The sequence below is a fragment of the Aphis gossypii genome, chromosome 2 (assembly GCF_020184175.1).
Source record: "Aphis gossypii isolate Hap1 chromosome 2, ASM2018417v2, whole genome shotgun sequence".
NCBI classification, from domain to species: domain Eukaryota; kingdom Metazoa; phylum Arthropoda; class Insecta; order Hemiptera; family Aphididae; genus Aphis; species Aphis gossypii.
Window position 1 is genome coordinate 52,426,240 of NC_065531.1, and position 10,147 is coordinate 52,436,386.

The following is a 10,147-nucleotide window of genomic DNA, read 5'->3' on the forward strand; positions in this document are numbered from 1 at the left end:
CAAGAAAAAACTAATCTGAACATTTAAATGGATTTAGAAACTATCAATGTAATATTTAAAATACTTTGAAGGGGGCACCTATATAGCTTGTTTAAGTATAAACAGGGGTGGTAAATTTTTAACGCCTGTAGTCATAAAATAGTTTAATCTGTCTTTGGTACAACACAAAAGAAAGTATCTCATCTGTTTAATAGTGATACATATATATCAACACTTATCAACAAGGAAAATACGTCTATACAAATAAATTAAGACTGGGAAGAGTAATATTAATAATAATAAATTTATAACTATAATGAATAGCACTGGAAAAGTGCGTAATATATGTGAATTAAGTGAATAAGGCACATATTGTGATCATATATTTTTGTTCAATGAATCTAATGACGAGAAACAAAGTGACTATTTCACGAAAATTCTGACTATTTCGTAAATCTCGACCTTTCTGTTAAAAATAAGCACGAGGATTACTCACAAATAGTTACTCCTAAACTTGAATTTAACAGACCACATACATACGTATCAGTTGGTCGGCATATGCTACGCTCTCACACGGCGCTATGTACTTACTGAATGAGTGTACTTTCAAATACTATTTGTATATCAAGTTATCATTTCTGCATTAGCAAACTGGTGAAAGTACAATAACAAAAATGGTTTAAATGCATAAATGAATTGAGTTCTATTCATCCTTCGGTAGCTCAGTTGGTAGAGCGGTGGACTGTAGTGGCTTTAAAATCATAGATATCCATAGGTCGCTGGTTCAAATCCGGCCCGAAGGAAATTTTTTTTTTATTTAAATTTGAATACATATATTACATAATAAATACCTTCACAGTTGGTTATACAGTTACAGTGCTCTAAAATTAAATAAAAACTGTAATTTTTATCATGTGCCTGATCTTGTGTACCAGCTAACTGAACTCAGTTATTCAAGTTTAGATTACGGTTACTTTAAATCAAAACATTAAAAAATTAGTAATAACAATAAATAACTTAATTTATAATATTCATCTAATCTTCTTACCAAAGTTGTTATTTTATTATCCTTTTATCTCTTAACAGGTAAATTGGTAAGTCGATTTAAAATCAACTAAATATATAAGTAACTATGACACTGTGTCAAATTAAAATAAATCACTTACTTTAAATGTTTGTAAAAATATAAAATAAGTAGAAATATAAAGAAAAGTAAATATAAAGAAACCAAATAAAATATCAGCATCTTCAGCTTTTTGGGTTTTAGTTGTCATTTGTAAATATTGTTTTTCTATATTTCTATCACAATTTACACAACATCCACCATGAGAAATTAAAAATGGAACAAAATTAGATCGAGTAAAATTAGATACCTAAGTGACGAGTGAAGTGTAAATTATATTGTATATAAAATATAAATATATATTATAGTACCTATATCATATTATAATAACGATCTGTTTTCGCAACCACCATGTTCTTTTATGATAATATATTTTCATCATTTTTTTTTAATGCATTTAATTAAAATCACCGTTTTCAAAACTATAAACTTTAATCCGAGATATTTTTAAGTCCCGAGACCTCTCTTCAGGGAATGGGATACAATAAGTGACACAAAAAAATCGGTAGTATCCCGTCAAATCCAGGACATAATATGATAGCCTTACTCTAAGTGCATGTATCTATTAAAGTAGTTCATTTTATTTACATAGCCCAAAGTCATAAATCCTTATTATTGGAAATTAGTCCACTCGTGTCAAAAATAAACATATCAATAATAACAAAATATTTTGTTCCATAAATATATTTAATCAATTGCGTCATTAGTATTATTATAAATATAATTGCACTTGATTATTCTATTATAATATACTATCAATAGTCAAAATCTATATTAAAATATTTTAAAATATTTTGATGTAAAATGTATAGTTATAGCAATCAAACTTGTGTCTCACCGCGAATTAATGAAACTTCATATTTTAACAAACATTTTTAAATCAATACCTAGTCAAAATTATTAAAGTGCCACTTAAAAATACAATACCTATCTAAAATATGTCTCAGTTTAATTAACTATTTTTAATTTCTGAATTTTTAAAAATATATTACCTATAACGTATTAATATTTATGACCCTTTATAATATATCCTCAATATAAAATGGGTTTTTTTTTTTTTAAGCCAGCCTGTATAATTCTTTGACTATTTTATATTTCAGACTACTATTAGTATAATTATATTATAATAATCATATACGTGTACATAACCATTAAAATATATTTACACATATTATAATGAGTGTCAGCATTTATATTACACCAACATCTTTTAATAAAATGACTATAGAATTTATAAATATAAATATTTTATTGACGTAAAATAATACCTAACTGTTCAAATGAAAATACTTACCAAAACAGAAAACAAAATTTTAAATCAACCGGAAGGGTAAAATTTAAGAGATTTATGACATATTTAATTTGCATTTCAGACTTTGATTAATAATAATTATTACGTTATGTGAACCTTGAATTCAAATTGTATACCACTATATGTTTATTTAATTACAGTGTAATATATACTAGTATACAATAATAACAATATTATAAATATTAATAAACATTTTTTTAATTATTATGGTAAAATTATAATGTCAAAAAAACATTCTAAAGTGTTAACGGATAGCTGTATTCCTTTAAATATTGTTTTATATTCATTCACTGGCATAATAAAAATGTCTAACAAACAAAATTCAAATGTAACAATTAACGTACTCGTGTATATCATAGATTTGTTTTATTTCATCTAATTATTACAAACCATTTTCATAAGATTCATCATGGACAATATAATCGTGAATGAACAAGAGAACAGTAAAGATTAAAATTTGCATTCGGAACGTTTATGAATGTCCAACCTCGTGACAATTAGAATTCAACTTAACATCGCCATTCAAAAAACAGCAATGATTCATAAATCTTTGTAAATGGTTCACATTATTTTTCTTTAATATTTTATAGCTCTTATTCATTATAGATCCAATTCGGTATATATAATGCATATAAAAATGTATATTAAAAATTAAATTATAAGGTAATTCACCAAACACGTTCAACTTCTTTTTCTTCTTCAATAATACAATTTTTCAATCAATTCATTTAATCTGAAATAGTATTATAATATTGTTCTACGTAAGGAATACTCTAGACATAAGCTTTTTTTTTTTAGTGAAAATCTACTTATCTACTGTAAATTATTTAACAGATACCTAATTATTTAAAAATAACATCAAAATCAAAATTTGAACGAATAGTTTTTGAAACTTACTTTAAATCTATAGATGGAAAAATAAACAATTTCCTTTCCATTTTACAGATTTTAGAGTTGAAAATCTTACTATTCAAAATGTCAACAAATTATAGTTAAAGTATCCAATACTGAATAAATTATAAAATTATTAAAATTATTATTAATCAATATAATATATTATTTTATTACTCCAGGTTAATAATTAATTTATGGGGTAATATTTTTTTATTTTTAATTGTTAGGTATTATAGTCAAACATCACTACCGAATGCCCAACTATCGACATAACGACTAATTTATATTTGTATATAAATAGTCATGTTCATCCTATGACCTACGTCGTTTGTTTTATTTCATATCGTACGATTTATAACTGATAAACTACGTAAATAAGATAAATACTTGAAAATTCAATATCAACTAGGTAGCTGTTCTATTTGACTCTATTAGGCGTATACTATCCGATGAAATGTAGCCATAAATACAATTCCATAATTTTAGATCTGGAACTAAACATTGCAAGCAGAATTTAATCCTAAGTCACGTACCTACATTTATTTTATAGCAAATATAATAATTTATCATATTAACCGTTTCCAGTTTATGTACAACTTTTATTGGAGTGATGTGAAACCTGCGGTCTTATTATCGTCGTTTCGACTACTTAAAAATACTGGACCTGAGTAATTTTGACAGGGAATAACCAATTTTTACTGTATTCATCAATTTTACAGATGGTTAATAATAAGTAATAAACCAATAACTAATAAAAAATTATATTAATAAGGTCAGTATTTTAGAGCGTTTCAAATTAATCCTCGTGATTAATTGTAAACATTTTATACCGGAACCCTATATTAGTATCTGTACAAAATACACTTTCGATTCTAAACCTTAAATCATTAGTAAGTGCTTAAAACAGTTGAAAGGGGTTCTCACGTAAGTTTGAATAATGATGTATATTTCGTGAGCGACATCGCCATTCTCCGCGCACGACCGTAACTATACCAAGTAGTTTGCTAACTGAGACGGTAGCACTGGTGAACGCTGTCGTGCGTATATTGCTTCGATCTCACAACTGCAGGTGTCGTGTTCGTATTATGCGTGTGAAAATCACCAACTCCTTATGCAGTAAAACGAACCATTTAATAAAATGTATATATTATATATATTGTACAGTATATATATATCATCGTTTATTTTTTAGGATCAAGAGAAGAAAAAAACACATTTCTGCGAAGTAAATCGTTGTGCGCCACCTACATCAATCAAATCCAGCGCGCGTGATTGACACAAACATACACTATTATAGGTGTGTAGTATAGATATATATATTGTAAGCTCGTACAATACGACCGAGTAACATCACACAAAAAATATATACCTTTCATATTGTTGTTGTAGTGCGGGCCATTGTGCGAGCGAAGCGGGTACGATTGTCCGAAAACGGACGGGTCGAACTACTTAGGGAATGAGTCCGATTACCTAACGTATCGAACTAATAGAGTAATAGGAAAGTGTTGGAAGGAAATTTTGAAAAAAAAAAAATTAGTCTAAACGTAATCGAATTATTTCAGGATTCGCATAATCTCCACCTGCCAAACCCTAGAACGCCGCCCGTATAGGTTATTGCATTTGTGAGACGAGCGTTTGTAACGTGCTCGGCAGAGTATTTTTATTAATTATTATTATACTATTTTTTACGACACACGCCTCGTCGTTGTCGTATTTTCGACGCCTCTGTCTCTATTGTTGTCACCGACCGTGGTTTTTTCATTTCAATGTCTGACCGACTAAGGCGAACAATAGAGTGCACGGTAAAGAGGAAAAAACTCATAGTGGTGTTTTTGGCGGCGAAAGGCACAAATGCGGTCAATCACCGTCGATGAATCTTATCAGTTTTATAAATTATAAATGTGATAATGATATCGACATTTAACGCCACGAATCAATAAACTTGTATATTATTAATCTGTGATTAATACTCAACGTAGTATATTAAATTAATTAAGATTAGTGTATTACTATGTTGTAATAAATGTAAGCTTTTTGCTTCAGTGGAAGGGATTGAGGATGTTACGAGCAACCATGTTTCGTATTTTAGTTTCTATATTCGATACCACCCCATTAACATCGTTCATTATATACTAAACATAATATTTATATAAAGTATTTTATACGTTGATTTAATACAACCTATAATACATTTCAATAGCTACGAATTAAGACATGTACTTGCGTGTAGTTCAGCGAAATTCAAATCATTGTACTATAATATTGTTGGCATACTTTCTGCTAACGTTTTTGGTAAACATCACCAATTCATCGGAAATAGATAATAGTATAGTTACCTTTTTAGTACTTTATAAAGTAAATACATTAAAAATTAATATTTTTTGGTTGTTTAAAATATGTTTTTTGTCTTATATTAATATATAAATCAAATATTTTATTTCATTACCACGTAAACTATGTTATTATCTTATAATCACATTTCAAAGTTATAAAGGACGGTGAAATTATGATTTTTAATTTTACTACTCATTTATAATGCCTTAACTATATTATATTCTTGTCAAATATATTCCCTTAAAAATTCAAACAATGAAAAAACAACTTTTAGCTATCTACCAATTCTGTCATTACCTTGGTTTTTTCGCTCTATGAAAGAAAACTGAATGAGATTACACCCTAAATTTATTAACGATCTGAAGAAAATCTTTAAAGGTGTATGCTAAGTTTGTGACCGGAAACGCGGTGAAAAAGTAATTATAAAATTAAAAAACAAAATAATAATAATAATGTAGTATCATTATAAATTCAAAGAGATTTTATCTTGTTTAGTATTAATAAGATGAAGAAAACAAGGTTAATGGATTTAAAGCAGCTGTATTAGTGAATATAATATGACGAAAATTAATTGTTGTCAATTTCGAATGACTACGTGGGTAAGTATTTTATAGCAATGCATTAAATTATGTTATATAATATATCTAAATAATATTTATGTATATATATCTGCTGAGGTACCTATGTATTAAATCTTTCGTAAATCGTAAGTTCATTTTGCCTAGAGTTTTAAATCATTTTATAATAACCATATTATAAAGAAATATTTCCTGGTATAAAATTGTAAAAAACGATTCCGTGTACAAAAAATAATTATATTTCGTTTTAGTTATACTTAAGTTTTACGTTCTCTTTTGAAATTAAAATTAATATTATATTTACTGACCTTAAGTTTAAAACGTATTAAGTAATTGCTAATGTTTAATATCCAAGTAAAAAGTAGAACTTATTGTTTGTATTTTATTTAAATTAAAATGTATAATGAATTAAAAATTTATGCACTAAAAATTATCATTATGTATTATAAATTCGGAATCCTAGATATTTTTTTTTTTTGATTAATTTTCGAGATTAAAATATTTATCTATCCGGGGATAGTACTTAGTAATTTTTAAAATGGTTTGCGATTAATAAAATTAACGACTAAAATTCAATAAATGCAAATTATTAATAGTGTTTATCCCTATAGATAAGTTAGAAATTTATAATAATTAATAATCACAAAATTGCATGTAAGCAATAAATATATTGTTGATTTAAAAACGATTTGGAAATCTAATACACAAAAACAAAATTTATAAAAATTTTGATTAGAAAAAAAATATCTATTGAATTATAAGATAATTTTATTATGTTATATAATCAAACCAATTTCTTATAATATATCTTGATAATATTAAAATAATTAAAAATAATATAAATTAAAAACTTTGTTTATTTTATGTAACGACTGTAGCGTCTTCTTAAAACTTTATGTAGATAAATTGTAATATTATGGTAATGACAAAATTATTAAAACTTTAATGACTATACATTGAATGTTATCCACCTAGTGGCGATCAATAGAACTTTTTCATAGTTAAATAGTCAATCACATATTATATAACTTAAGTCTTAAAGACACATAACTTTTCTTATTTAACCATTATCTTGGCATTGTCAACATTTCAATGGGAATTTTAAACGAGGATGTATTCATCAATTATAAGTTCTTCCAATTTGGTCCTGTATTTATTGAATAATATTCGAACTAGGTGATTAATATTTTGTCATTCTATTATTCTATATTTTGATATAATTTTAGAGTTATCTTATTACAATATTATAAGATTTACTTATAGCTACTACTACGACTTAATTTTAGTAAAAATCTTACTAAACATTTTAAAATTTTTAATTTAAAAAATGATTCCGTCATTTTGGTCAGAGTAGTCATAAATCATAATAATCCTAAAAGTACAGTATATTATGTGTAATTTGTATAGTGTACTGTATATATATTATATATATATACCAAAAATGTTTTGATTCAATTTAATTTTCACTACATTCTTGATTGTACAAAACAAGGAACAATAATATTTTAGTTTGAATTTATGGACTTGGTACTTTAAACAAGTCACGTTTGTTGAAAGAATTTAGTCTGATTCATTATTTCGTAGCTATAGTCATAACTTCTCAAAGTACCTAATTTTTCTGGTTTTCAAATTCGAATATTATTATTGTTTATTATTATTATTATTATTATTTGTTAAATAAATAAATGTATTTTTTTTTAAATTTAAATTCAAAATTAAACACATTAACCTTATGGACATAAATCAATAATGAATAATACAACTGCATGTGTGATCTCTTAAAATTGATTAAAACTATGGCTTATGGTGAATAAATTTTATAATAGTAAATAAGTTTAAACTATTTTACTTCAAAATATACCAATAGTAGTTATTTGTCAATAAATAAGCAATATAAAAAAAATAAATAAATACCATTGATATTGTATAAATACTAAATAAATATTATTAATTAATGACTATCGATGGTTTTATTTTAGAGAAATTAAGTTTAGACACGCAGTGCATATTTTAATGTAATGTATAATACAGGTTGATTTATTTACTGAACAACACTCATTATTTCAAAATATATTCATGTTTTTGAAATTTGAAAATATTTTGTTCATATAATTTCTAGTCCAAATAAAACAACATTTTAAAAAAAATATATAATTTTTAAATATTGTTTATCGTTAGTTTGTTTTTTTACGTTTTTATTTAATATTTTAGAGCAAATTTTTTTTTAAGTATTTTGATATACAAGAATCAAAATTCATACGAGTAGTTTATGTGTTATAAATATTTAAAGTTTTAGTGAGTCGAATAAAGAGGCACGGGGATATTCCATAAAATATTAATCTATTACAAATTTACAACGCTTATTTAAACTTAAAATACTTATATCGGTATTTACTAATTGCGGACCAAGTAATAAAAACCATACGAGTTGCAGACGAAATCTAAAAAGATAACATGCGAATTTCGGACATAAATTTATCATACTAATTTATTACGGACAAATTTCTAATTATTATACGTTTAGTACATTACAATACATTTTTTATATTACGAGTTTAACAAAGATTGTGGACGTTGGACAATTATTGTTTGATATCGACGATTATTGGACTGATTATTTATTAACATTACGATTGTCAGTGCATTTGAGACGACCGTATAAAAATATTTATTGCATATATTGCAATATTTTATGCAATCATTAAGTTCAACTAAAGTATATATTGTTAGCATTTATTATAGAATAGTCTATTCTATAATCAATGATACTATAGGGATAAAAAGGGAAAGTTTTAAAAAACATTTTTCGGGCTACCATTTTTGTCATCTGACGAAGTGAATAAAAATATTTTTTTATTTTCGCCACAAAATCTATAATATTTACAAAACAAAAAACATTCACAATCTATGGTAAGGTTACATATTTTAAGAAAAACGATTACTCTTTTGCAAGACAGAAATATTTTTAATCCCACCTACCCATGTTTTTAATAGCTTGTTCTAAGTCCTAAAAAAGTGGTGAAGGGAAATATTTGTATCCGCAATGTTTTTATTAACTTGACGTCCGCATTAGTATTATGATAACGTTACACTCATGTCCACAATATTGTTAAATTTGTATACCGATCTGAATAATTCGTCTGCATCTACTATGTAGTCACTTATATAACTTATAAACTAAAAATCCAAATTTTCATATTTGTGTATCAAAATACGTCAAAAATATTCTGTTTTAGAATATGAAAGTAAAAATGCGTGTTGTTATTCACAAATGGAAAAAACTAAAAAAAATTAGAACGATAAAAAAATGTAGTTTTTTTGACTGGAAATTATGTATACATTTTTTTTTTTTTTTTTTTAATAAATAGATTTTAAAATGTTTTTCAATAAAAGAATTCCTTACTATTTTTTATATTACAGTGGTGTCATTTCAGTTTTCAATAGAAGAAAACAAAATGTTTGACCATCCCAAATAGACAGTTTAAAAAAAAAAATCATTTTACTACTCTTATAACTACATTTCTACATACATTTTTATCAAATAACTTTTGTCACCTTGTATATTTTATAATTTAGATGTTTTTTCTTTAATTAATTATCTTTAAAACGAAACTTATTTAACTAACTAACTACTAAATTAGACTTAATTTAACCAACTCTGTGATTAAACTATATGAAATTATAATTACTACTAATATTAGATTTAGGTACTTATATATAAAACTGATATTGTTGATAATGTTTTTTTTTCACACAACACACCAACTCATATACACCCGTCCTTAATCTGTTCGGCTAAAAACCATACAAATTCTGTATATTCCCGTAGAACAACCAGTCTCTGTGGCAACGTGTTACGTCGGAAAATCAAAAGAACCGATTTTTGTCTAGTCGCTGGATAGTGTATACTGTATATGTATGTATAAT

At 25.5% G+C, this 10,147-nt stretch overlaps 1 non-coding gene across 1 annotated transcript; it reads left to right on the plus strand.

The window, feature by feature from the left end:
• Positions 1–690: 690 nt before the first annotated feature.
• On the plus strand, positions 691–782 carry Trnay-gua (transfer RNA tyrosine (anticodon GUA)). Its single transcript is given in 2 exon segments — positions 691–727; positions 747–782. It is a non-coding gene; the product is annotated as a tRNA-Tyr (tRNA).
• Positions 783–10,147: the final 9,365 nt, after the last annotated feature.